Source organism: Zootoca vivipara, chromosome 11 (genome assembly GCF_963506605.1).
Source record: "Zootoca vivipara chromosome 11, rZooViv1.1, whole genome shotgun sequence".
Classification (NCBI taxonomy): Eukaryota; Metazoa; Chordata; class Lepidosauria; order Squamata; family Lacertidae; genus Zootoca; species Zootoca vivipara.
Genome location: NC_083286.1, coordinates 5,933,909 through 5,957,757, shown reverse-complemented (window position 1 = coordinate 5,957,757; position 23,849 = coordinate 5,933,909).

Below are 23,849 nucleotides of genomic sequence, written 5' to 3'. Positions count from 1 at the left end.
GTATGTATTGCATGCAGAAGGTCACAGGTTCGATCCCTGGCACCTCCAGGTAGGGTTGGGAGAAACTCCAGTCTAAAACCCTGAAGCATACCTGCCAAGTTCCTGCCGGAAAAATAAGGGACCGGCAGCCCGGAAGTAGTGCTGCCGCCATTTTGGAACTGGGTAGAGCAGCACCATCTGCCCAGTTCCAAAATGACCGCCACGCCAGAAGTCGCGCTGCATCAGGAGTCACTTCTGAGCATGCTTTGCCCAGTTCCAAAATGGCTGCCACACCAGAAATCGCTTCTGCGCATGTCCAGAGACTCCAGACATGTGCAGAAGGAGCCTCCCCCGGCCGGTAAGTAGACCGGGGGGGAAACAAAAAAATCGTTTTTCCAGCTGGGAACGGCTGGAAAAACGGGGGTTTCCCGGGGAATATGGGAGACTTGGCAGCTATGCCCTGAAGAGCTGCAGCCAGTCAGTGTAGACAATACTGAGCTAGAGAGCAGCCCAATTTGGCGTGTCCAGTCCATAGTCTGACTTTGTATAAGGCAGCTTCCTACATTCCTGTGAAATCTGTGGTTCCTACATCAGAGTGTGTATGGAACTGGGTTATAAGTAGCGCTCATAGAGCTCTGGCTATATAAAATAGTATGAAAATCACTTTCCCTCCTTAGTGCAGGTAATGAAGCCAAATTTAGGAAGGTTCATATAGGTATGGAAATTAATCAAACTGAAGCTTTGCCCTGAAACATGTACGTCTCCCCGCAGAGCCAATGAAGCATTAGTTTATACACTTTCCTCATTGCTTCTCAACATGAACAGCATAATTACTCATTGCTATGAGTTTTAGCACTGCAGGTGGTAAAATTAAGACATGCTGTGCAGTCATTTCTATATTGCACCAGGGATCTGCATTCCACAGGAATGAATGTAGTACATATAACTGAAAATCTTAGTTATAACTGAAAATCATAGTTAAATAGAAAAGGGAATTTTTAATGACAAAATTATCAATTGTCAGAATATCTTTCATCAAATACTATCCTCCGGAATATTGTTGTTTGAAAAATTATGGAAATTATCAAATCCATTGCTAGCCTTTCACTTCCATACATTTTTGTTACTGAAGCTTGGAGACAATTTTTTTCAATTTTAATTGGAGGTGTTTGTATCAAGTAGTGAATGACTTAACTTCTTCATATATATGTTTTGTCTGTGCATGGGAAATAATGTATTAAAGTGCTTTACCTATTGTTGAGATCCCCTCCCCCGTGAGGTCTATATTAAGAGTGTGAAATGAGTTAGCATTCTCAAACAAAGGGGAAAAAACAGAGATATTTTGGATTATTTTGTTCTTGTCATTCTAAATATGTCCATTTTGGTCCCAGAGAGAGCACCTGTTTAAAATCGTAACACTAGGGGAATTGAGTAAGAAAAGTTCAAGCTGTTGCCATGAAAAGATGTGCAGTGAAATGTAGAGGCGGGTCCTGCTAGCATATATCCTTTCACTCATGTATCAGGGTCATTTATGTGTATTGGCCCCCACTGTCCAAACAATCCAAATGCTAGCATCCACTTTGGGAGAATTGAATGATTTATCATTGAGATACATAGTAGTTAAATAATTGTGGGGAAAGGATTAGGGAGACAGATACTTAATTGTTTCATTAAGCCTAAAATCATATAGAATGTTGTCAAAATTGTTAATTAAATCCTTGTTTCATAAACACCATCCACTTACATTTATAGTCAGCATTGCATTATTGGAACTTATTTATTACTACCGGTAGGAGAACATCTACCATTCACATAGCAAGGGTGATTTATTGATGGCTTAGAAATCTCCTTCAATCCTTTTCTGCCTTTGTTTTCTATACCAATCCTGGATAAAATTGATTAAAAGCAGAATGGCTTTGTGTTCACCTCAGCATGAGGAGTACAGTAGCCATTTTGACTAAATCTTACTCAAATCTGTCAAGCTTCTGAATAAAATTAATTGTCTTGTATTTTACAATGGAAGAGATGAAGCACAACAGCTCACATAAACAGGCTGTAATGGTAATAGCCAATTTAAAGGTTCATTAACAAATACCAGTGGTAGCACTGTAAGCCTCAGCTTCTTATTACCCAGATGTGAAATGACAGAAATTAAACGTTCAAAGAAACTGATTCCTAAATACCAAAACAAAACAGAAGGGGATTTAAATGAAAAGGTTCTGTTTCAGAGTTTAGGGAATATGCAAGCTATTGGTGCATACATATTATACAACACATGTTTTGTTTTGTCTTATAAAAAAGAAAACATTGCATAAAGGATATGTGTTAGGATAAAACAGAAAGAAGGAGATGGCAGAAGGGCAGTAATAAGTATCTTGATTTGTTGCCCAATCCCCAAATTAGTATTATTGCTAAACTATTGATAATATCCTTACAGTGCAAATGAAGTTGTAAAAAAAAACAAAAAAACTTGCAACATAAAATGGAGACCCAAATCAAATTGCCTGACAGGATTAGCTACAGATGTAGCATGAATAAGATGGCTGAAGCAGAGATCTCAGTGGCCATCAAAACTCATTTAAGCTTCCAGGTTTTCACATCTTCCTTTTCTTTTTTTAAGGGTGGCCACAGGCTAGGGTTGCCATATTTCAAAAAGGAAGACCCCAAAATTGTTGAGCTATTTATTTATTTATTTATTTATTTATTTATAATAACGTGATTTTTAGATTGACTTTACCTCCAGACATCAATCCCACCTTTGTAATCCCAGTAATGTCCAGGAAAGTCCAGACCTATGACAGACCTACCACAGGCATGCTTCAAATTATGGCCTCATAGTGAGTGGTCCCTGCCTAATTCTTAACCTTTGCAAATACACACCAGGGTTACTCCATCCTTACCCTGTGAGTAACCACAACCCTTCAGCAGCTACTGGAACCAAAAGTGTGGGTTGGGAAATCTACAAAGTGCTGTAGGCAAGTCACATGATAAATAACACTTGAAATTCTTATGAGCCAAGAAAGGAAAGACCGTGTAACTCAGTGGCCATTGCATGCAGAAGGTCACAGCTTCATTCCTTGCCTTTTTACAGTAGGCAACAATCCAGCCACATGAAACCTAGTGGCGTCTATACTGTACTTCTTTTGCACATCTCTTCATCCAGGCAAGCAAGAGACATTGTTACAGTTCAAGGGCACATTTCAGGCAGGCAGAAGTACTGGAGGAGGACATGGAGCAGGGCTGGCGAGAGGGTATGGCCTGGGAAGAGAGACAGGGCCTCAACAGAGTCTCCAGAGTTAAAGGTTTCCCCTCCTTGCTTTGGGACATTGCATAGTGAGGAGGCCACCACAAGTGGCAGCTACTGAGGGCAGGGAAGGACAGTGAAGTATTGGCGGACAGAGGTGTACTCTGTCTGCAGCCCCTACGTTAGCCTGTGGTGTGGCCAAGGGTGCTTTCCCATTGTCAGTGGCTTCAGTAAGGGAGCATTTTGTTCTTAGCCTCAGGCAGCAAAATGTCTTGGTCCTAGCCTTTCTGTGGGATGTAACTGGGTCAAAATACAGAGAAATTGCCTCGTTTCATTTAGTATGCATTGGTTGAAGTATTTATTCTGCGGAGTTTGAGGCAAATTTCCTTTCTCTCTTTCCCATTCCTATTTAGTCCACTCTTCCCTATCAGTGTGACTTCCTTCCCCCATCCCCTTTCTATCCCCATTCCTCATTTTTCCTCATCTTTCCAGGTTCTCAATTATTTAAACATTTCCTTAGCAGCAGTAAGAACCAGTCCACTAATTCTCTGCTCTACTTAATCCTTTCAAGAGGCAAGGCTGCCTGTCAACAATGGCGAGGGCTCCAAATAAGAGCAGCAGAAAACAGATTGTGGGGGAATGTGGAATGTTTTCCTGTCAATGCTGTCCAGATGTTTTATAAAAGTTGGACATGGGTTGAGTGAAAGGGAACAAGAGTCACATTTTGTACTTCCCTCCTTCCCTAAATATGTAGAATAGTTTATATAATATTTATAAAAGAATAAAATGAAAAAAATGCCTTGAGAAGAACTCTGGAGTGATGAAGGAGCCTGGCAGATGCCTTGTTTTAATCAATCAAGTGTGAAAGTGCTAATGAGAAACCAGGGCCAGCTCTTGAAACCACACACAGGCAAGGCAGGCTGCAAGAGATTTTCAAGAGCAGCTTCTCAAAGCAGGCCAACTCTTTGGAGGAGCTGGGGTGGGGTGGGGTGGGGTGGGGTGGGCGGGCATAAAAATAAAGAATACACACGAAATAAATTTACAGCTGATCTTAACCTTAGGCTGAGAACCAAAGTTGGTCCTTAAGGAAAGGCTAGAGAGAAAACTAAGGATGTGTAACATTTATTTAAAAAAAAAATTATGCAACCCCACCCGCTCTCTAAAGTTATTTCACTTTTTCTTGGGGTGGGGAAAATAATAGTTTCAGCTGGATTTCTTTTTACTCAAGAAATCCCCAAATGTCTGCCATTTGGAAGAAGAAGCAACAGGGGACGAAGAGAAATAATGTTTCAGGCCGCTTGGTTTTTTCTTTTGAAAAATCAGCTGGGGTAGGGAGAAAGCTCCAGATGTATTTTGAAATATGATCCCTTGGAGAAAAGGGCAAGCCAGGATGGCCAATGGATACCGTAGGTGTTGCTGGCCTTGGGTTTAGAAGAGCTGAGTTGATCTACATCAGAGACGACTTCGGAAAGTGCTTCTCTGAAACTCCCTTAGTACCCAGGCTTGTTGAGGGTTTCTCAAGGTGAAGCCCTTGCCAAACCTCACAGCCCCCTGGGCTCAAGCACTTTCTGAAGCTCCCTATCTACCCAAACTTGACTAGAGAAGCTCTCAGGAACCCTCACCAGGCCCTGGGCTGAGGGAGGGTGGGTGTGCTTTGGAAAGTGCTTCTCAAGCTCCCTTCCCACCTGGCAGCAAGCCTTGGCAAGGACTTCTCCTCAAGCCTTATCTTCCATGAGCTTCTCCAATCCATCCAAGTTTTAAAGCCATCCAAGTTGGTGGCCATCATCATAGTTCCATCATTTAACTATGTGCTGTGTGAAGATGTACTTTCTCTTATATGTCCTGAATCTTCTAACATTCAGCATCATTGGTTGCCTATGGGAATTTGTTGGTTTGTACTGCTCAACTATTGTGTGTATACAGTCACACAGAATGTATGCTTATTGAATGCTACATGTGAATAGCATACAGGTTTATAGCTCAAATTTTTGTGAACACAAGTACACAGATTATATGCCCCTTTGGTTTCATTTTTCATATTCAGAAGATCCAGGAACCAATGCAGGAACAATGCTGTGATATGTTGGTTTGGGTTACTCACAGAGTAATTCCATGTTGTAACTTCATGCTATGTTGGCCTTCAACGGTCAGCTGCTATTTTCCCTTTTGCAAAGTATGGCCAGCATGGCATGAGTTGGCTGAAGGAAAACACTTAACATTTCTATCACCTATAACCTTTTCACCAGATGTTAACTCCTTCAAACAATACTCCAGGACTGCTTGTAAGGAAAATTTGGTGTGGGTGGAGAAAACCGTCTTCAAAAGAAATCATGTGCTCCTGGCTTTGCTTTATACTGTAAGGGGGAAAGAGCGGTTGGGCTTTGAAAACGTGAAAGGCAAACACTATCCATATCACTAATATTGCTTATAGGCCATTGAATTTTAACAGATGGGGAAGCCCTGACTAGGGGTCAAGCTCTCTGAAAGATCCGTAGACAGAGAGAATATTGCAGCCACTTTCCTTCACAGAATAGAAGTCTAGCATTTCAACCACCCAAACTGTACTGCTAACATTGGAAGATGCAGAGACATAAGTTGTTTCTAGTTTTTCTCGAAAAACTGTGATATGATTTGTGGTGTCTGCTTTATGATTTGAATAATTTATTTTCACGTTTTATTCCCCCCGCAACTTCCAAATGTTATTCTGTGAACATCTTGAAGTATGCTCTTATAATTTATTTCTGTGGTGAGACCTCAAAATATGGTTTCAGTTTATAGTCTACAAGCACTGCCCATTTTCTTTTGGTGGGATAGTCCTGGTGACAATTACAATAAACCAGATTGAGATCTTCCCCACATGGTGGTTGGAAGAGCTTTTGTGGAGGCCAGGCTGTTTTTCCATACATCATTTTGTGATCTGGATCTCATTCTGATGCCCTAAAAGGAATGATTTCCCTAGAGATAATAAGAAATAGTTTGCTTTCAAGTTCACTCCATCATGGCTTTCACATTTTTATCACCATAATTTATTACCTAAAGGATTTTCAGCTTCTTGTGACCAAGAAAAAAAAACCAGGAGGTATGCATAGAGTTTCCAGGTGCCCTCTTTGTGAAGAATACAACAGAATTTTACTTTCTATTTTTATGGGCTTATTATTTCAAGGTGATGATATTTATGTCAGAGAGGAGTGCGTTTTAAATTAAATGGTACAATCACTGGCTGCGTTTAGTTAATAGCAGGCCTCTAGAATAGTGTTTCCAAACTAGTAGGTTGCAACCAACAAGTGGTCTCAAAGCCTTTGCAAGTGGTTTTCTAAGTAAACACAGAATAACCATAGTATGTAATCCTAAACCAATATGCACTTTGTTTCGTTGGCATATTGCAATGCTGTGTTGACACTTGTCACTGGAAACTGCTGCACCTGCAGATAAGAGGTGAGCTGTAATAGGCGGCCTTCAGATTTGGGTTTTATTATGCTAGCTTTACTGATTATAATGGTGGCACTTCTGTTCTGACATTCCTTTTACACTGCAGTGCCTGTTGCATTATGGAACTGTGGCTTTTTGACTGATACGCTGCCATACCACACTAAAATTTATATTGTGGGAAAGAACTGTATGCTGGAATACAACCCCAAATTTCATCACGTGAAATTACAATGCAAAACTCCTGTGATTTTCTGAGATAATGGGGTTGGAAGTGGGGTCCACCCCCCCCCCAGAAACAATTAATACGGAAATGAGTATCAGTTTAAGTGTGGGTCTCCACATTTTCAGATCAGGGTGAAATGTCACATCCACACTCTTATAACACTTTAACAGCCACGAATAATTCTGGAAACTGCAGTATGTAAAGGGTGCCAGCAAATGTAACTCTGTGAGGTCAGAACCCTTAATGACATTAATTTCCAGGATTCTTTGGGGAAGCCATGATAGTTAAAGTGTCATAAGAATGTTTTAAATGTATGGTGTGGATGCTCTGAGGGTACTACCATCTGTGTTGAGGACAGAAAGCAAGGCGACATCAGGGAAATGGAAAGGGGAGAACATGTAAAACCTGCCCCCCAACCAGCTCTATTAACCTGGTGCACATTTACTCCCCAGACACTTTTAAACAGTGACATATAATGATTGTTGTTGTTGTTTAGTCGTTTAGTCGTGTCCGACTCTTCGTGACCCCATGGACCAGAGCACGCCAGGCACTCCTGTCTTGCACTGCCTCCTGCAGTTTGGTCAAACTCATGTTCGTAGCTTCGAGAACACTGTCCAACCATCTCGTCCTCTGTCGTCCCCTTCTCCTAGTGCCCTCCATCTTTCCCAACATCAAGGTCTTTTCCAAGGATTCTTCTCTTCTCATGAGGTGGCCAAAGTATTGGAGCCTCAGCTTCACGATCTGTCCTTCCAGTGAGCACTCAGGGCTGATTTCCTTCAGAATGGATAGGTTTGATCTTCTTGCAGTCCATGGGACTCTCAAGAGTCTCCTCCAGCACCATAATTCAAAAGCATCAATTCTTCAGCGATCAGCCTTCTTTATGGTCCATAAAGAAGACATATAATGATACATACATACATTTTATGTGTATGCCACCTCTCCACCTGCTCAAGGCAGGTTACAACATGAAAAAGTAATTACAATTACAAACATAACAAAAGTAGTCATAAGCAATAAATAAAACATCAAAAAGTACACAGCCAAAGTAAACAATTTCCATATAAATCATAAAGGTAAAGGGAACCCTGACAGTCAAGTCCAGTCGCGAATGACTCTGGGGTTGCTGCGCTCATCTCACTTTACTGGCCGAGGGAGCCAACATTTTGCCCGCAGATAGTTTTTCCGGGTCATGTGGCCAGTATGACTAAGCCGCTTCCGGCAAAACCAGAGCAGTGCACGAAAACGCCATTTACCTTCCCGCCGGAGCAGTGCCTATTTATTTTCTTGTACTTTGATGTGCTTTCGAACTGCTAGGTTGGCAGGAGCTGGGACAGAGCAACAGGGTTCGAACCGCCGACCTTCTGATCGGCAAGCCCAAAAGGCTCAGTGGTTTACACCACAGCGCCACCCGCGTCCCACAAAATCATAATAAAGTCTAAAATAAAGATACAAAAAAAGCCGCCCCGCCCCCCATTCCACAGTAAACAGAGGTTTTTCCAAGTGAAAGCTGTGGGACAACAGAAAAACCTCTTGGGGCCATGTCTAGAAAGCACAGAACAAGCAGATGGAAACATGGGGCAAGTGGGTGTGTGGGCGATCCCTTAATCGGAGAGAAAACAGTTCCAATACTGATGGTCATTTTCAGCTATCATTTTTTTTGCACACATTTCATCTGATTTAAGGAATCAAATCACAATAATGGCCCCGTGGATGATTACAGATACAGAGTTCTCAAAACTGTACAAATGGAAAACTATGTTGTCTCAGGTTCATCCCTAGATTTTCTTTCCAGCTTAATTTATGCTGTGGGAACTTTCGCGCTGAACTAAATATGATGTGTCTCTATAGGCAGAGCAACCTAATAAATATCCTGAAATTGCTGACACAGGCAATTAATTTAGCATGTCCTGCATGGTTGAGAACTACCTTTGGGATTTTAGGAAATAAACCCTTCAAGAAAACCACTAAGGCTGCATTACTAAACAAACTTGTTTAGAGGTCTGCTTTGTTGTAATTAATGAGACTTCTCATGCCAAGTAAATGAAAATTTTAATCCTAAATTAGAGACGCATATCTTGTTAACTATAGTGAGGACAGAGATTGCCTGAGCTTTTTCTTTTCAGATCTTTTATTTCTCTGCTAATCAAATGGGAGACATTTTAATGTTCTTTCCTTTCCTTTTTCAAAAGTACATTTTGCTTCCTTCCCAACAGACAGGAAATTGTCCAACATAATTTCTTTCTCCTTGGTGACCTGGCTAGTTTGCATGTCCCCAGTCTTCTGTGGCTTCCTTCATTTGCTCATTTAGTAAGACTAATGCATTAATTAATTTTATTACATTTTGTCAGCTGCTATATGTGGTTCATGTTTCTTTAAAACAACAAAGAGGAAAGAATCTATTTGGTGTGGCATAGCTTTCCTTTGGACACAGGATCTCATTATCGCTATCTTATTGCAGAATGGGAAACCAACACAACATCACAGTATAGCAAAGTGATTAGGTGGATTTCTTTTTAAACAGAATAGCAATTTTGTGATGACTAGGGCTTCTGGGGCAAATAAAACAACCACATTAGCTTGACTGGAGTTGCAGGTCTGTGTAAATGACCTTGCTGCTGTATTTGCAGCTGTCTTGCTTTTCTTTAATGACCACTTATCTTTCCCTCCCTGCTGGAAAGAAGAGGCATGACTTTACCTCCAAAGATGACAAGTTAAATGGATCAGTTTCTATTTTCGCTTTAATCCGGGTGCTGTAAACACAGTCCAGGACCACCCAAATGGACAGGGGAGCAATGCACATCCTGAAATTTGCTTGAATTATGCTACTTGCCTATAGTAATTAGGGATGGATAAATCTGTCAATTTCAGTTTCTCTGTTTCTTGTTTTTCCAATCTTACAGTAAGTACAGTTCACCACTTTTCTGCATCAGTTTGCATTTTGTAAAGACTGCCATAAAAGACAGTCTGTACTGTAGCATACTGAGTATGCACATTTTTCTATGCAATTTTCCTCATTGTGTCCATTTCTTGCAAGCAGTTTCCCCTGTTGTAATGTATCTTATTTTTTAAAAAAAATGAATATATGCATTTTTATTCACACGTTCTCCTAATATACACATTTTTGTATATCTTTTACAGTTGTGGAAAACTGCATAGCAAAATTTAGAGATGTGTGACTATCAATGGAGAGCTGTCTTTGGGTCCATGTGATCATTTCAGGGAGCAAGAATTAGGTAGGACTGCATTAAAAGGGGAATGCTAGAAGAATAAAGTCACATGGGCTCCAATGGGGCTTACTCCCAGGTAACTAAGTAAAGGATTGCAGCCCTAGTTAGCTATTTGATTGTTTGAAGTATTTATAAGTTGCTCTGTAAGAACTCACAATAAGAAATCGGACAACTCACAATAAGAAATGGAACTAGCGGTGATACAATAACAATAAAAGTAAAAATAAAGCAGAGAGATTAAAATTGATTTCCATTTTCTTTTCAGTCCCAATTCAAAATGCTAGTATTAACTTTTAAAGTCCTAAATTAACATGAGAACAGAAGAAGAGTCTTCTGGATCAAGCCAATGACCCATGCAGTCCAACATTTTGTACTCACGGAGATCAACCTGTTGCCTATCGGAAACCCACAAACAGGAAATGAACACTCTCCCCACTTATGATTCACAGCAACAGGCATAGAATCAAGTGAGAAATGTGTGTATGCAGTACTGAACAAAGTATGCCCCGCCCATGTCCTCCTGATTTCTTCTACCACCCAGGAAGCAAGACACACAGAACAAAAACACTTGTGGTTACATTGTGGCAAGTAGAGGGAGAATAATGGAATATTCACACATAAACATTATGACTGTCAAAGCAGAACTGCTGTTCTAGTGTGTTAGGGGAAGAGCGTGCAAATATTTTGTGAGTCTGTAAAACCGTATGACTCCATGCATGGGGTCAAATGACATCTGCGGGTGCATTAGTCTTCCTGATTCTCCCTGGAAGGTCTGGGAGACGCCATGCCTCATTTTCTCCCTTCCCTCTGCCTGAACTTCTTTACAACCCCAGAGGGTTTGTATTGAATGTGGGTCTTGACTGGAAGCTCAAGACACCACATTTACTATAAACCAAGTGAAAATGTGTCATTTAAGGGTGCCAGTGTTTGTGAAGCATATTCTGGTGTTATGCCGTGTCATGAGTATGGGCAAATATTTGGACAAATGTTGTTTGGCGGAGAAGAAGAAGAAGAAGAAGAAGAAGAAGAAGAAGAAGAAGAAGAAGAAGAAGAAGAAGAAGAAGAAGAAGAAGAAGAAGAAGAAGAATTTATTTGTACACCGCCCATCTAAGTGGGTTGCCCTAGCCACTTTGGGCGGCTTCTAACATATATAAAACATAATAAAACATTAAAAAGTTTCCATATACAGGGCTGCATTCATATGTCTTCTAAGTTATATAGTTACTCATCTCATTAACATCTGATGGGAGGGTGTTCCACAGGGCGGGCGCCACTACCAAGAAGGCCCTCTGTCTGGTTCCCTGTAGCTTCACTTCTCACAGTAAAGGAACCACCAGAAGACCCTTGGAGCTGGACCTCAGTGTCTGGGCTGAACGATGGGGTGGAGCCGTTCCTTCAGGTTTACCATTGTTGGGATTCAACTGGTTAAAGTAAGATATCTGTTTTCACATTAAATGTTCTAAAAAGTTGGACTGGGTTGGTAAGTCCCTTTATGATTTTGTAATTTCAAGCTGTTCCTAATGCTCTCTAAGCCCATTCTGTATTACAGGCACACATGGCAGCTCCTGAGAGTATTTTTCCGCATTGGCCTATGACCTTTATATATGTGCATGTCAATGTTTCCATGTTACTCAATGTGGGACTGAAAACATTCCTTATACCCCACTTTTATTTGAGAATACATCTGTGCACCCAAAGGCTCCTTCACTTCAGACAGTTGCATTTTTCAAGTAAAGGTCAGGGAAATGGGCCTACTATCTGTCTCAACTGCTCACTTGGGTAGAAATGATGTACTCCCGAGGCTGGTGCCCCTCAGACATGGCACCCCAGAAGGCTGCTTGAGTCACCTCCCCTAAATCCAATCCCAGTTTTGTTTCTAAACTTTATTGGAGTGGCAACAACACTGGATAATGTTCAATCATATCCACGGGACAGAATTTCATTAACTTCTCTCAAGCTGAGGTAAAGTCCTAAATTGTTGAGTGCTTTCTTTTTCAAGCAAGGAGAGTGAGATTTGCAGCAAGTTCTGTTGCCAAAATGGCGGGATGCCTCACTGACTTTGCATAGTAGAATTAGAGAAATGGATCAAGTTAAAACACACCCTGTGTTCTTACACTTATGAAAACTCAGGTCCAAAATGGGAACTCAGTGTTGTGCCTCATTTCTATAACTAATTAATATGCAAATCCTCTTCAGTTTGTGCCCTCATTTGCACTGTGCAAACAACTTCAAATAGCTGCTTTCCCCCTTTTGCTGGAACAATGTCCTTTGATAGCAAGAGGAAAATTAATAGCAGGTAAGGGGATTCAGGTTAATGAAACATAGACAAAACGGTCATTCAGTATGAAGTGTGATATTTTCCTCCTAATCTTATTCAGTTCCTCATGGATATATTAATTTGTTTGTCACTAAAAATTGATTCCTCCCCCAGAAGCCCTTCTTCACATGCTCTGTGAATTAACAGGGAAAATCTATCCCACACTTTTCATCATATGAACAAAAATGGTTTGAAAGAACATATGAGATCATCAAAAGCCAGATTAGATAGCTTTTTCAAATTGTTTTTTCACGATGAGAAATCAATCAACTGCAGCTTTTTAAAATTTAGATAACTTATTTTCTTATCAGAAGGGTAGTAATTGTTATGGACCAGACATGGGGGAAACATTTCTTTTACAGATGCTATGAATATGGAATCCATTGTTCTGTACTTTGCGTAATTTTGAGTTACTTACTAGGCTTATTGCTTTGTTTATATTGAGTTGACTATGAATATTTAGGACTGATTTGGATTTAATTTAAGACAGCGCTCAGCCTTGGAATAAATTTTCCAGAACAGCCTAGGAAGTAACAACTTCTCCTCACTAAGAAAGGATAAAGCTGAGCATATGCATTTTTGCCAGTGCTTAACAAAATCCTCTATATACCTTTTGTCTCCCTTGACAAAAAAAAAGTCCACCGTCAGGTTTGCCTTCATCCTATTTAGGTTTAGAAAAATTGTTTCATGACTTCTGGATCGCAGAACTCAGACCTCTACATTCACATTTTCTCTGCTATAACTACTAAAAACCCTGCGCAACTATCCAAAGTTGACCCGCAATGTATCACTTTCAGATTTGGGGGAAATTGGTGTTCTTTTAAAAGATCAGCTCATAAGAGCTTTTTCTAAACAAATTATTCAAGTGAAAAGCCTATTATTCATCCACAATGCAAGTTAGTCAAACAAGACATTAGTAGCATGTCCACCTGTTTACTTAGCTTTAGAAGCCCAGGGAGAAAGAGAGAGAGAGAGAGAGAGAGAGAGAGAGAGAGAGAGAAAGAGAGAGAGAGAGAGAGAGAGAGAGAAAGAGAGAGAGGGAGAGAGAGAGCGCACATCTCAGAGTATAGGGCCTAAAATGAACATTCACAGGAGACGAACTAATCTCCCCATATGTGTATGTCTTGTGCATCCATGCTCCAACCTAAAAGAAATTACTATCTCAAAGGACAGTGGTATAGTCATGAGGCTGTATATCACCTCCATTATGCTTTTCTGAAATACCAGTTAATGGAGAACATAGGAGTGAGAGAGCACTATTGTGCTCATGTCCTGCTTCCCACAGGCCTCTGATTGGCCACGGTGCGAAACTGGATGCAGACTAGATCTGACAACCCAGGGCTCTGCTTAAGATCATACTTTTGTTCAGAAGTAAGTCCACTGTGTTCAAAAGGACTCACTCTCTCGTAAGTGTGCTTAGGATCTTTCTTTCTTTCTTTCTTTCTTTCTTTCTTTCTTTCTTTCTTTCTTTCTTTCTTTCTTTCTTTCGGAAGCCTATTTTGATTAATGTTTTATGCATTGCTTTGCACCAGCAATAAGACGTTGTGAAAGCCTTTTGGAACCGAAGCCTCTTTCTGTGTTAACTGGGCCATTAAATTAAAAACATAACAATCTGTTATATGCTGCTTATAATTGCAAAACATTTTTGACATACCCTTGATATGAGAGCCAAGCAAATACCCCCATGAAAGCTTAAGTCTTTTACCCTGCCCGCCTGCCCGCCTTTCTTCTTTTTCTCCCACCCCTTTCAATTTCTCTCTTCTGTGCTTTCCCCCTTTTTCTTTCCCCTTCTCTCTCTCTCTCTCTCTCTCTCTCTCTCTCTCTCTCTCTCTCTCTCTCCCCTTCTTTTTGTTCCTGGAACATTCTGTTTCTTTTACGAGCTAACAAGTTTGATGTGGCCCTGTGTCTCATTCCCTTCCAGGCTTGCAGCTGTTTTGGCAACAGAAGAAAAAAAAATCCCCATAACAAATCAAATAAAAGCCTATTCTATGAAGAGGAATTGAAAACAGCAGGCCTCAAAGAGGACTGCACATGAGATGCCTTGTTCTGGCTTTCAACGCAACTCAAATCAGAAACACATTATCATAATCTGAAACAGCCCACTGCTAACACAACACAGATGGTGGGTAATAACCCGTGCATCATTAATAAATAAATTCCAGCATTAAAGGCTTTACAAAGTATGACAACATTATCCGGGCGAGATTACTGCCCCTCTTCCACCCCAACATCACTCCACTATGTTGTGGGTCCTTACCCCACCACACGCACCCCTCCCCCCTTTCTTTCCTTCCTTCCTTCCTTCCTTCCTTCCTTCCTGCCTCTCTGCTTTTGAAGGAAGTTAATACTGCAAGGCACTCTTTTACTTTTTACCAAATGAAACCCATCTCAGTGTATGAGACAGTTTTGAAACTCCAGAAGGGAAAAATAAAACGGCTGCCAAAGTGTAATAGCTCCCATGCACTTCCTTTTGAATCATCGAAAGGCAAATTATTGCACTGGTCTCCACTGGCTTCCTCTCTGGTACTCTGCTGTTGTCATATTCCACTACACATTTCGAACAACAGTTTTGGCATCACGGCTGCCGCAAAGCTGAAAGGGAGAGGCAGCATTTCTCGGTTTTTTCTTCTCCAGACTCTACCATCTGTCATATTGTTGCCGACACATCTTGGCCACAGTGTTCTCTTCGCATCTTGGCCATGATCCAGAGAACAGTAGGATATGTTCAACACACCCGGCAGGGCTTTCCGCTTCTCTGTCTTTCACACTCGACTCCCATGCCACATGGCAAACCTCTTTGGAGAAAAGACTTAGCCGCAGGTCCATTGAGTGTAATGAGAGAAGAGGGGTAGAGAGTGTCAGTTCTTTACTGAGGCCCGTTATCAGTGCTCTTTTTCTTTAAAAGGTAGGTGCTGGTACTCACCATGAAGTTGTTAGAGTAAGTGCCTCACTTTTTAATAACAAAAAGAGGTGGTGGTACTGCATACCCATACCTGCCAAGTTGCTGTCAAAGAAATAAGGGACCGGGCCGGAAATAGCAGACTGGAAGTAGCGCTGCTGCCATTTTGGAACTGGGCGGAGCATGCTCAGAAGTGACTTTTGATGCTGCTTTGCCCAGTTCCAAAATGGCCGCCGCGCCAGAAGTCGCACTGCAGCCATTTTGGAACTGGGCAGAGCAGCATCAAAAGTCACTTCTGAGCATGCTCCACCCAGTTCCAAAATGGCCGTCGCGCCAGAATAAACCGAGAAAAAACAAAAAAATCCGTTTTTTCAGCTAGGAACAGCTGGAAAAATGGAGATTTCCCGGGGGAAACGGGAGACTTGGCAGCTATGCTGCATACCATTGAGTACCCCCTGAAAAAAGCACTGCCCATTTATCCTAATTCTGTCTATCTCTCCCTACCATTCTATCCATTAGTGGAAAACATTGCTCCAGGCTTCTCCAAATCTGCTCCAGCTTATTGGTTTCCCTCCAAAACCCCAAATACCCATGTCCTGCAACCCAGAAGCCTTGTTCAAAGTAGAGAAGACAATACTTTTCGCTCCTTTCAAACCTGATTTTCTACTCTCCCACAACTTTGCTATTATCTTCAGGAGTATGGGGAGCTGCTCTGATCCTTCCCACCCATGGTGTTCATGATGGTTCTTCTGGACTGGAAAGGCAGAAATTGTTTGAACTAGAGATGCCTGAGGAATTCAATTTCTTTGAATTCCAGTGCGAACCGATTGGAACCAGATTTCCCAGATTAATAGGTGGATTGGAATGTTATGATCCTTCAGATTTTTCACTTTTTCAAATTAACTTTTAATGTGTGTGTGTGTGTGTGTGTCACTGCCTCAGCAACCCACTCTGTTGAATTTGTAAAATACTTTGTTAATAAAACTATGTGTAGGACATGGATAGGCTGCTTGGAGAAGTACGGCTGGCCACGTGTTTGTGGGGCCATGTCTAATCTGGCTGGTAAGAGTTTCTGGCAAAGGAGGCCAACTGGGTGGTGGAAATTGTGTCTGATTCTTTGCAGGAAGGTTTCGCTCCAACTTCTCTAAGGCTGTATGCACCCTAGAGGGGCAATGTGACATGGTTTTATTACGTTTTTATATATATTGGAAGCCACCCAGAGTGGCTGGGGCAAGCCAGTCAGATGGGTGGGTTGTTGTTGTTGTTTGTTTGTTGTTGTTATTGTTGTTGTGCAGATCCTTATCCTCCTGCTCCATAGATTTTATTAAAGTTTGACAAAAGATATACAAAAGTTAGTGTCAAATACACAATATCTTTTTAGAAAATAAAAGACATTAATCAAAATAAAAACACAAAGCAAAAAATGGTTAAAAAAAGCGGGGAGGAAGGGGGGAAAGAGAGGAGATCTTCTAATTCTTCACCTGTCAGCTATATCCTTATCCTTATGGGATGTTTGGCTAATATGAAATTTTGGGGTCATGTTTTGCAGTAGTGACTGTTTATGTGTTTTATAATTTCTATCTATTTATAAGAGTGGGCCAAGCACATCTTATATTATTTTGTTTTTCCTGAAAGGGAAACACACACACACACACACACACACCTGCTGGCATCATATTTTTCTGTGGCTTGACAGAAGAGAGATTCTGATCAGGGTTTGGCAACCCTGTGAGCATATCATGTGAGCTGTTTTGTAGCATTATTTTTAAACAACACATGAATTGACGCAACCTTGCGCCATCTCATTGGAAGATGCTTTAACTGTGAAAGTACTGATTTATGCCTAAAACATTTTGTGATTGGGTTCTGTATGCCTGAAAGCTCATCATAGTTCATATTTATGTCTCCTATAAATTTTTGAGCACTCCCCCTTTATGGGCTTTTGAGTACCTTTGAATACCTGGATGACCAAAGTATTAGGCAGGCATCCCCAAACTTCGGCCCTCCAGATGTTTTGGACTACAATTCCCATCTTCCCTGACCACTGGTCCTGTTAGCTAGGAATCATGGGAATTGTAGGCCAAAACATCTGGAGGGCCGCAGTTTGGGGATGCCTGGTTTAGACAAGAAACTACTTGAGACATGGTTGAATATGGAATCTACTTACTTTAGCCCACCAAAGCTTATTTTATGGATGAAAACAGATTTTGGGTTGGTTTGTTTTGTATAATGAAGAATGAACTTCAGCGGGAATGTAAGCTAAGGCTTCATTATCTGATGTTAGTGATGGGAAAACTCTAAGCAGGCAAACCAAGTGGACTTGGAGCAAATCTTTCCTTCCTTGGTATTTTGTAAGGAGATTAGTATTTCTTCTAAAAGACTTGGCTGCTAAGAGCGCCACCGGCTGCATTCACTGTAAGCACTAAGTATAAAAATGCTGGTGGAGCAGGCATGAAAAGAGTGGGCAAGAGCTGGCACTGAACCCTTTGAGAAGATTTAAAGGACGTTTATGACGTTATGTAATGTATTTGCAAAGAATGAGTCGAGTCACTGCACTCTGATCAGCGTGTGTAACAGGGATCAGTGGTCTTGGCATGCATCATCTGTCTGTTTCTGGGGGGCTACAACTGAGTGGACACAGCCAGAGGGACTAAGAAAGCTAGAACTAATGTTGAAAGGGAGACGGCTGCTTGGTTAACCCTGCACGACTCCATGGCCATTTTGGCACTACTGGATGCAAAAGCCTTTTCAGAATGGAAAGGGACTCAAGCACCCAAATTCACTGCTATAGGGAATGATAGGGAATGCTGACTTACAAGGGATTTTGGAAAACACAGTATAGTATTATGCCGCAGTTGAACCCCAGAGACAGATACAGTCCCTAGTGTGTGATGTGGCCACACATGACTTCTGTTGAGTCATGATGTGTGGCACAAGTATTTCTTTCATTACTTAGGGTTGTATTCAATGGTGTCATTCTGTGACAGAAGGTTCTTTGAGTCAGTAGAGGCTTCCATTAGTACATAAGCTTCACCTTTCTCTCTGTAACTCCTCTTGCCACCCCCACCCCCCAAAATCTTGCTTAGAAGGTTGAGAGAGATAGTGCCAAGGACTGCAAGTAGAATCACCAATAATAATCACCCCATCTCACTAATGAAAGCAGAGTAACACCTTTGGATGCAAGCGGTGGTTCTGAAGTGGACTGGAGATAATAAGATGCTTCTTTCAGAGCAAATGAAGGATGATCAGATGGAAATGAGTAGCCCTGAATAATCCCATTTAGAAGTGGTATTAACGTGACTTAGACACCACCAGGGTCTCTGGCATATCCCTTTGTGCAAAAAGCCAAAAGAACAGAGTAAGGCAGACACAACAATAAGAATGAATTATGTGCATTGCTTGGCATCTTTGCTTCTGGAATCATTAAGGCTTTGCTGATAGGCAGCATATGCTCTGGCTCCAGTATCAAGAAACAGGGTTTGGCTGAAAACTTTGAGTAAGGTAAAGGGACCCCTGACCATTAGGTCCAGTCGTGACCGACTCTGGGGTTGCGGCGCTCATCTTGCGTTATTGGCCAAGGGAGCCGGCTTACAGCTTCCAGGTCATGTGGCCAGCATGACAAAGCCGCTTCTGGCGAACCAGAGCAGCACACGGAAACACCGTTTACCTTCCCGCTTGGAGCGGTACCTATTTATCTACTTGCACTTTGATGTGCTTTCGAACTGCTAGGTTGGCAGGAGCTGGGACCGAGCAATGGGAGCTCACCCCGTTGCGGGGATTCGAACCACTGACCTTCTGATTGGCAAGCCCTAGGCTCTGTGGTTTAACCCACAGCGCCACCCACAAAACTTTGGGTAGTATCAGTCAAAACACAAAGTGAGATGAGTTGGCTCTTTTCACTGGGCTAAGTTGGTATGATCCTGGTAGCAAGATTTTTCTTTCTTTCAACAAATATATGGCCCATTTCAGCCTAGTTATAAAAGGCTCTATTTTTTTGTTGCTATGTTGAAGCCAGCTCATTTTTGTTTTTGTAAAAAGCTGAAAGGACCTAAGAGCTGATTATAATTTCAGTTATTACCACTGCATTGGCAGAAAATTTAAACACACAATGCCAAAGATGTTTCACCAGATAGTTAACGGGAAGAGTTTGGATATGCCATATGAATGGCCTCCACCAAAATGCTTCAACTGCCATGAAAACGAAGTCTTCCTCTCTCACTAGAAAGAAAGGGCAAAAGTGTAATTTGCTGACAAATATATGTTATCATGGGGCAGGGGGACTGTGACTATTAAAAAAACCCCACCTAATTCCTATTTTCAACATGTAATATCCTATACAACATTCCCCTCCCCTTTAAACCCACCAGGCAAATGATTACCTGGTTCCTTAGAAAAAGCAATTTGTGGGTGTAAGAGAAAATAAACGTGATGCCAGAATTGTTTTACACAATTGGCAAGTGATATACAAAAGGAGCCTCCTGATCATAGCTGCCAAGTTTTCCCTTTTCTCGCAAGGAAGCCTATTCAGCATAAGGGAATTTCCCTTAAAAAAGGGGAGAACTTGGCAGCTATGCTCCTGATCAGTGGGGCTGTATAGAAGGCTTCCTAGGCAACCCAATGGACATGAGGAATGGTGACGGGGGGCAACACATGGTAGTGATGAATTATGAAGCTGCTGAGAGGACAATTTGCTGCTGATGAGCAGTGAGCAGTTATTTCAACTTGCTGACAACAGGCGTTAATGTAATGGCAGGAATGATCCTACACTGGAGGTGCAGAGGCACCTGTTCCCCACCAATCCTCTCTCTAATCACTAGAAAAGTAATTGAAGCGGTCCATTTGGTACCATGGAGGCAAGCATCAGTGGTGGGAGGGCCTACCAGACCCTCTAGTGGGCCCCTGCTTTTTCAGACCATGCTGGGCAGCTTCTTTAAATGTTTGGGCCATTGCTTTTTACTTAGGGCCAGCTGTGAATTTAGAATAGATAAACCAAGGATATAGAGCTCGGTGTACATAGGACTCAGCTACGTTAGTCAAAAAACAACATTTTGAATTCGTTATAAACATGCAAGACCAGACGGTGCCAGAGATTTAAAAAAAAATTAATATGATTTTTACATAGCATTTTTTCTTTTGTTATAACAATTTAATTTCTGACTTATTTATAGCGGCTTTTTTCCTGTGTGCAGATCCACCCATAGGGACTTCACACCTCTAAAGCTGGCAAACTGTAATGATCTCTGGCAGGCAAACAAGCCCTGATAAGAAGTAACGACTCTCCAGCAGTTTTATGTACATTTATTTATGAAAAGCCACATCCAGAGCACGGCTTCTCGTCTGCTTACATTTACAATAGTTGGTCAGTCTGAATCTTTGCCCCTCCCACAGCAAGAAGGATGCCAAACTCCTGCCTTTCCCCTCTTGCCCTTCCGTTGCCATCTGATCTTATCCAGATGCCTAGAATGGCAACTGAGCGGCTGGCCTGCCCCCTCCCCACTTCCACTCAACACAAGCTCAGACCTCTGCTTATCTGCTGATTGCCTAGTAAGGTTCTGCCTTCCAACTCTTTCTCTCCTTGAGAGCTAAGAGAGTCTTCCCCGGGAAGGGGTGTGTGTGTTGAACTGCCCTTTCTTGACTCTGTCAACCAGCTTTCATTTGCAGAGTTGGTCCCTCATTCACTTAGTTCGATCTCCGAGTCTAACTCTTCCCCTGTGCTCTGGGGGGCCACATTCCTGACACAAACTGTCTAGTGTGAAACCATATGAAAAATATCTGGTCTCTTCACATGAATTCTCTACATTAGGACCAAAAAATGGTCTACCTTGTTCAGACGATGAGCTTTGATTAGGAAATAAAACCCATGAACACTTGACTCAACCTGGTCACAGTTGCTTCTGCATTAGGCCTCTTAATAACAGTTAGGCATTGCTGTTCCACACAAAAAAAGCGCATTATCTAATTAAAGATAATGCGGTTTGCGGACGGGATGTAGAAATCCTCCTGGTTTGGGGTGGGTGCTGGGGATCTGCAAGATAGTGTGCTTAGGGGGCGTGCATGAATGAATAATTCTGATTGGCTAATGGGGTTCCTATTTATTCCTGGCATCTTTTGAATTTGGTCACTCGTGCTGGTTTTGAATCTCCCTCCCACCCGCCGCTTGTTTTAAGGTGTTAGCCTGACATTGCTTTGCCTTTCTAGGGGTTGCCTGTATTCAGGGGCCCACTAGGAATTTTGCCATTTGGCTGATTGGCTTTGCCATTTGGTTTTTGCCTACTGCTAAGCAAATCGTCACAACTTGTTAGGTTGGCGGTTAGGCTTTTGGTTAATGAATTTGGTTGGAGGAGGGGTGTGGCATCTACCGTGTTTCTCACATTTTAAGACGTCCCTATAAAATAAGACATGGCACATTTTTCTGGAGGCAATAAAATATAAGGCATCCCCCCAAAATAAGACATGCTGAGTGGGAGCAGTGGTGGGAGCAGGTCTGCAAGGCGCTTTTGCAGCGTGCGCCTCGCCGAGCGCTGCTGTTTCTCCCGGGTCCCGCTCAGTCGGGACTCTGCGCGGTGCGCACTACTGTCCTTGCCGGCTCCCGCTGAGTTGGGGCTCGGCACAGCGCATGCAGCTGTCTTTGCCGGCTCTTTCTTGAATGAATCCCCCACCCCGAATTCGACCAAGCCCAGAACAGCCTGCCAATCACACCGACGAGCAACCGACGTCGCTTGCTCCCGGCGGCCGTGAAGGGGCGGGGCTCCGCTCGTGAGCAGGCCGGGGGGAGGGTGAGAGCAGAAGCGGCCATTGGGTGAGAGGCGTTTCGCGCCTGAAATGGCCGCCGCCGCCGAACAATGGACGAGCCTATGGCGGGAGCAGGGCCCACCGCGGCCAGTCCTGTCGCCATGGGTGGGGAAAACGAGGCTGAAAGCCAGCAAGGCCCCGCGGACCGGGCCAACGGAGAGTCGCGGCTCAACCTGTTGCTGCCGTGCCTCCACTCGTTCTGCGTGCGCTGCCTACCCCCTCCGCATCGCTACCTCATGCTGCCGCCTTCCGCTGCACCTTCGCCGGGCGCTGGCGGCCCCAAAGACCCGCCGCTGCCGCTGCCTCCGCCGTCGCCTTTGCTTCAGCCTTCCCCGGCCCCCTCGTCGCCCGTCGCCACGCCGCCCTCGCCGCTGCACAGCAACCCGGGTAAGGAAGCCTGCGCGGCGGCCGTGTCACGACTGGGGGGTGAGGAGGAGAAGAGCTCGTACGGTAGTTATCTCAGAGAGGGAGAGCCCCGACCCAGCGGGAGCCGGCAAGGGCAGCAGCGCGCGCCGCACCGAGCTCGACCCAGCAAAACTCTCTGAAAGCTTAATACCGGTAAAAAATTAAAAAGCTTAACAAAAAAATAAGACATCCCCTGAAAATAAGCCATGGCGGGGTTTTTTGGAGTAAAAATAAATATAAGACATGACTTAAAATGTGAGAAACACTGTACATGCCGACCCTATTCTTAACATTGCTCCATATAGAAGTATTCCGTTAAAGGAATCCTGGGGCTTTGTCTCTTGTCCTTATATCCCCGGCAAATGGCGGGGCTGGGGGGCCTCTTTACAGAGACTGAGCCTTGGGGAACACTCATGGACAAGAGGGGGGAATGTCTGGGCACAGCTACCTCCTCTCCCATTGGGTGTTTACTTGACTTCCCTTTACGCGTGGGGAAGTCGGAGCTGGTCCTGTCCAAATTGGACAGATGGTGATGGTCCTCACCCAAGTGGTCAGATGGAAATGGTCCTGCCCCTACGGGCAGATGGAAATTGGTCCTGTCCCAAAGCGGGGGACAGATGGTTTAACCAAAAGCCTAAGCCAACACTCAACTAAATAATTGTAATTAAATAAAGTTGTGACCAAAATAATGCCAAAAACCCAAACCAAAATTAAGTGTCCTGGTGTGAGTTATTTGGGGGGATTTCGGGCATCCTCGTCACGCAAAATCAAATAGCTATAGTTGCACAGGACTTGCTAACATGAGCAACATTCCCCCCTTTAAAAACAATAATGCTTGTGCACATGGTAAAGGGGGGGAGGGGGTACCTGCTGAAATAACAAGTATGGCTAGTGTACAAGTCCCCATTATGGAAGGGGGGGAGGAAGGGTATAGTGAGGAAGCAAAAAATAATCTCGCCACTTCTATCATCTCTGCCACTGCTATTCCCACACCGCTAACATACCACTGATGTAAAGGAGGAGGGTGTTTGGGTCACCGGAGTAGGGAGGGCACAGGAGATGGGCGAAAGAGAAACTACCGTAGTCATTATTTTTCTGCTTGGAATTATTTGCTGCTGCTGTTGTACAATATCCAACTAAGACATCCCAATAGCACAAGGATTCATACTGAGTCAGGCTCCATTGGTCTAGCTAGCTCAGTATTTTCTACAGTGGCTCTCCAAGATTTCAGATGGAGGCAGTCTTTTCCAGCCTTACCTGGAGATGCTGTGGATTGAACCTGGGACCATTTGCATGGAAAGCAGATGCTCTATCACGGAGCTCTTGCCCTTTGC